General features: G+C 33.3%; 1 pseudogene; it reads left to right on the top strand.

Moving 5' to 3' along the window:
• The first annotated feature begins 2,255 nt into the window (after positions 1-2,255).
• LOC145278508 (U2 spliceosomal RNA) lies at positions 2,256-2,391 on the top strand (annotated as a pseudogene).
• Positions 2,392-6,131: the final 3,740 nt, after the last annotated feature.

Raw genomic sequence — 6,131 nt, 5'->3', positions numbered from 1 at the left:
TTCTTGCAAAATATATAATAAGAGATCACCTCTTTTGCATATTACATTACGAAAAATCGATTTTATTAAAAAGTGGTATCTTAGTTTATGTTTCTAGCAAGAGAATTGTTTTCAATGTTCTATTTAAAATTGTTATTTAATAAACTTTAAACAATAATAATATTGATGACATATTTATTTTAATTTATTTGAAATTATTATTCAAACATCTATTTTTTAAAACTTTTTTACAGTTTGTTTTTTACCCTAGATACAAAATGTTTAGCTTTTATTGTTTTTGTAAATATTCAAACAAAACAAAACACTTCCGAAAAAAATGAAAAGATTTCATTTGTGTGTTTTTATTATTCTTTAAACGGCTACACAGAATCGGTAAATTTTTACGATGTGACCCAGCGTCTTTTAGCACCTAAATTCTAAAATTTACACTTTTTTCACGTTAAGATTACAAACTTAACTTTCTAATTAAAAAAGGTAAATTCTTACGTTACCACACGTTGTTTAACCCCTAAAAAATTAACATCTTTTTTCTTTCCTAATACGTTTAAGCAGCTTTTAAAATAATATGAAAGAAGAACTTTTGACAAAAGTTAACATTTTTGAGTGGGGGATGACTTTTCTATACAAATGTAACGTAAAATGAGAACTCACTTTTTGGCCACAAAGTGTTCAACTAAACATTTCACCTCTAGCATTTTTTCAAGTTTGGCGATCGAAGTGGTGGGCAAAATATGACAAATCTGATTTGTTTTGTTTTTCAGTGGGGGGGGAAGCGGCAATTACATTTTAAACATAAAATAACGATAAATTTTATTAATTTTATAAGACCAATTTGTACTTTCACCTAACAATTTTATAAACAAAACGAACCCCAAAATATGACATATTCACTTGAGGGGAGGGGTTACATTAGAAACATAAATTGACAAAAATTTAATTTAATTGTTTTTGGAATTAATTTTTGGTAGATCTTCATTTTTTTAGGGGTTAAACAACGCTGGGTCACGTCGTAAAACTTAAGTTTGAATTCGAAGCACACACTGTTGAAAACAAGAAGGCGCCCTTTCAAAAAAAAAATCGAAAAAGTCCCTCTCCTCAACAAAAAAAAAGAAAATAAAAATTTTCTTTTATTTACACAAAAAACGTTGAAAACAGTGCGCTTACAAAAAAAAAACTCACGTGCTAATGTTTATAAACGTTATTTTTTAGATTCATAAAATCGTAAGCTTTCTCAGGACAATGAGCAAAACAGTTTCAAGTTACCTTTTCTCCTTCATTCGCGTTCCAGATTCGAGCTTGCCTACTTGGCTTTTTTTTGTTTGTTTGTTTTTGTTTTTGCGATCGCACGGGCATTCGAAAGCTGTAATAATTTATTTTTAATAATTTATATTTTTTTTGGGGGGGGGAGTTTCCTTTCCAGTGCTCGATATCTGGACAATAGTTTCTTCTCTTTGTATCCCTTCTGCCGAAATATCTTGTGGATAGGGTATCACGTACTTCTTTTTGGGGGCGATTACATTTACATGTTTTTATCCCTTCTTTTATTTTTGGAATTATTGTGGGATTATCTACGTTGCCCATGATGAAAATGATTAATATATCAGGTGTGTTCCAAACGGAACTTCACGTCAACCCAGGCAATGCCGGGTACCCATGCTAGTACATATATATATATATATATATATATATATATATATATATATATATATATATATATATATATATGGAGAGGGTACTGATATTATCAGTTCCATAATCTTTTAAGAATCGCTTTATTGTCACTTCAACAGATATTGACCACTTTCGCTGTTTACCGCAAGCCAAAGCCATTGACGCCGTCAACGTTAGACACCGCAAAGTGATAAAATCAGTTTAAGCCGCGTGAAACGTGTGCGGTCAGCTGAAATTCTGCACGATGTGCAGATATCCATAATCTGGTGATGAAAAGCAAAAAAAAAAAATGTTAAAGAAAAAAAAAAACGCTCGCTTCCTACCATGGTTTCTACCAACAAATCCCTCCAACCACCCTGTACCCGACTGCTATGCTAAACCCTCCACACTTTAAAGTTATTTGCAATCCCAACATCATAATTACGTGCTTTTTTTAGTAGCGTGCAAGCGACTCTATAAGTCACTCCGTCGGTCGGTCGGTCGGTCTGTCTGTCGGTCGGTCTGTCCGTAAAACTTTTGTGCTTGGGATTGTTTGGTTAAGATAAAAAGGTCTGTTGTTAATATATGCTGTTCTTAGCTTTTTAAGCTTTTCTTGGCCTTTTGGCCAAGATCAAAGTGTAGTATATGTTCTTACTACATGATGTACTTATGTTTGTAACTTTGTGATATACAGTAGGGGATCACTTTCTGTATTAATTTAATGTAAAATGATCACCCACTTTACAACCAGTCAGTCTCAAAGGCATTCAAGTCATTCTCCAGATCATTCAAGTTGTTTTTGAAGGATTCCAGTTATTTTTTAAGCATTCAAGTCATTCTTAAGGTCATCCGATTCATTCTTAAGTTCATTAAAGTCATTTTAAGTCATTTACTTTTAATTTATTTAAGTCGTTTCAGCTCATTTTTCGGTCATTTTAGTTTATCTTTAAGAATTTCATGTCAATCCTACATTCACGCATTCATTCATTAAACGAGAGCACGTGACTAATGGCGATTGAATACGACTGAACCGTTTATTTTTATTTATTTATTTCCTATTTAGTTTTTCATATTTGTTTTAAATTTATATTACAGTCGGGCATTTCGCATTTTACGCACGTCATCGCCTTTCATTCATGTTTTTTATTTAAAAGAAATTAGATCATTTCATCAATCAAGAGTTAATTGTTGATAAATATAATATTTTTAAGGTGAAAATTCTGACATTTTACATTATTTCTTCCCGTCGGTTGAAACTCTACATTGCAAAGGGTGACATGCGTTTTATTGATCTGAAGAATATTGAACTGCCAATTATTTTTGCAACATTACCTACACGTTGTAGCCTCAGTCGCAAAATAAACAAAGAATAGGAAATAACTTCAACTCTTTTTCCACGTTGAAACAACGACATTTATTTTCTCATTCTCTTGTTACGCGTTATGTCGTTACGAGTCTGAAGTCACCTACGCCTCTAACATGATCTCGAACGTCATCCACGTCTCTACTTTTTTTTCTAAATAGACCTCTTAAAAGTTTAAAAATGTTACAGTCACGAATCATCAAGGCCCAAATTGAGGATAAGGGTTAATGCGTGTCAGGTGATCGGTGAGACAACTGTTATGATTGGAATTGATGATTGAACCAATAAGGTAGAGTGATGCTGGGATTATTTCGTCTCTACAAGTAAAAAATGGAAGATTTGTTTAAAGTTTCATCAGACAAAAGACATAATTGATTTTTTTTTTTTTTTTTTTTACTCATCGTAACCCCAAACAAAGCATATCTCCACTTGGACGTAAGGGGCTACTAATTAGGACTATTGTGAGAATTTTGAATTGGTTGACTTGCCGAGGGTAGGTCGGTGGGGAAGAAAGGAGTGCTGGTAGCTGGTACCAACACGGCCGGTGGTCCGTTAATCAAAAAACCTGAGTGCTTATTCCTTACAAGTTAAATAGACATTTCAGTCACGCGTGAATCTCGTTGACTGTTGTTGTAGTAGTTGTTGCTATCTTTTAGACAAACTACACTTCGACCATCGTTACCCATTTGTTACTTTTACAAGGAAAGACTGCTTGTAAGCAACGTCGACATTTCGTTGCAAAACTTAAACCGTCTATTCTTCCTCTCCCCCCCCCTACTCGTCGGTATGCTAATTCTGACACGTTTTAAAATGTTATAGTCACAGATAAGGGTTAATGAGTGTCAGGTAATGGTGAGACAACACTGTTATGATTGGAATTGATGATTGAATCAATAAGGTAGAGTGATGCTGGGATTACTTCGCTACAAGTAGAAAATGGAGGATCTGTTAAAAGTTTCATTAGACAAAAAGCATAATTGATTTTTTTTTTTTTACTCATCGTAACCCCAAACAAAGCATATCTCCACTTGGACGTAAGGGGCTACTAACTAGGACTATGTCTTATGTGTTTATTTATATTTAAAACAGTACACAAACGTTTACTACTTTTTTCGTCGATTATTGTAAACATTTTTGCCAGAGAATATAATAGTTCAACTTCTGTCCGACATCGTTCGTGCGTTTAATCTCTCGAATATAAATTCCAACAATTAAAAATATAACAACGTTGTTTTCTTCCGGTAAATGGCATTACAATATTTTTAAAAAAAGCTTTTTTGTAAAATCACGTTTGAAAGGCGAATCGTGCAATTTATCATAGCCGCGAGATCTTGCGTGAATCAATGAAAAAGAAATATGTATTTTGTTGATAACGAAAACGAAAAACAGTATAATTACAACAGAAACAACAAAACGTTTTATAATAAAAACAAAATATAAACACACAAAAAATAATAAAACAATTTATTTTCGCAAATAATTTTCAAATGTGTAAATAGGATTTTTTGTGCATATTTTTATTAAACCCTATTTTTTCTATTCGAATCCTGTTTAGAGATGATTGAGAAATAGATTATTAATACGATAAGGAAAAAAGCTACAGGCGAGGAGAGAAATGATATTGAAAATAACTCATAATAGTTTTGTTTAAACTGACTGGGTTAAAACTCTGTTCTGCTGAGGTCAACACCCAGGAATATTAATGAGTGATATATCCAATGAAGCAGACGGTATTAGGCCATGGCTTTCTTTCTCATTAATTGCAGATAATTATCCGGGTAACTGATGGATATTGGAGCAACACGGTCAAGTGTTTCGTTTTCTTGTTTAATTTACGTGTTATTTAAACTTTTTTCTAAAGTGTGTAAAAATTAAATGTTTGGCAAACATCTTTATTGAGACGTACCTATATGCGCACAAAACAGACCCACGCTTATAATACATAAATAGAAAATAAGGTAACTTCCAATTATTATTATTATTATTATTATTATTATTATTATTATTATTATTCCTCTTTCTTATCCTCATCCTTCTTCTTCTCCTCCTCCTTATACTTCTTCTCCTTCTCCTCCTCCTCTTTCTTCTTCTTCTTCTTCTTCTTCTTTTTCTTCTTCTTCTTCTTCTCCTCCTCCTACTCCTCCTTATTATTCTCTTTCTCTGTTTCTTCTTCTCCTCATTCTACTTCTTCTTCTCCTTCTCTTTCTCCTCCTCCTCCTTCTTCTTCTACTTCTTTTTCTTCTTCTTCTCCTCTTCCTCCTCCTCCTTCTTCGTCTTCTTCTTCTTCTTTTTCTTCTTCTTTTATTGAAATATTTATGCGGAGAGTGGAACGAGAATGATCAGGTGATCATTTTGAGGATCAGTTCTTTCACCAGAATTATTGAACAGTGGTTCCGCACGGAGATTTTTCTTGCTATCGAATAGAAGCCTTCGTTCAGTCTCGAAAGATAATAGAAAATACCCTGTTAACGTAGCTGCGCATGGAATTGTGAAGCAGGATTTGCGCAATCTCCAACCACACTTCTCCTGAATCGGCACTGCTTGAGTCCAGTGGCAAGGAGAAGTCCAGGATGTCTGGAAACAATGCCGAGATAAGCGAAGAACACATACAGTACCTAAAATTCTAAAATGGTCACCCATTATAGTACTGACCAAGCTCGTCATTGCTTAACTTTCTATCATATAAGGCACTTGTTGTAGGAATTTGCAGACGATATTAACTAGCTCATCAGAGAAGTCTATTACTATAACATGAATAAGATAATTATTTCGAGATACCAAGTTTTATAATATCGAGGACGGGTAAAATAAAACATGATCAAATCATCTAATGTAGTTTCTGTCCGTATTGACGTATTTGCGAGAGAGTAGTTGTTGTATTTCAGGGTGAAGATTATAGCAAACATCATAAATATGCAACCCGCTTTAACATATAAATTTAGTAGGTAAACAGCAATGCTTAGTATATTTCGATTCTAGGGTCTGGTTCAAAAATTATTACGAGTTATCATTTGCGTTAATGTTAGGAAAAGGGGCAAATGTTATAAAGGAAAATTTAGATAGAAAAGCAAACCACCCTGGAATTATTTGCAATGTAATTTGAAAAGCAAATAAGTAT

The sequence above is a fragment of the Euprymna scolopes genome, chromosome 6 (genome assembly GCF_053919585.1).
Source record: "Euprymna scolopes isolate OS-2025 chromosome 6, ASM5391958v1, whole genome shotgun sequence".
NCBI lineage: Eukaryota > Metazoa > Mollusca > Cephalopoda > Sepiida > Sepiolidae > Euprymna > Euprymna scolopes.
This window is presented reverse-complemented; position numbering and strand designations above follow the sequence as displayed.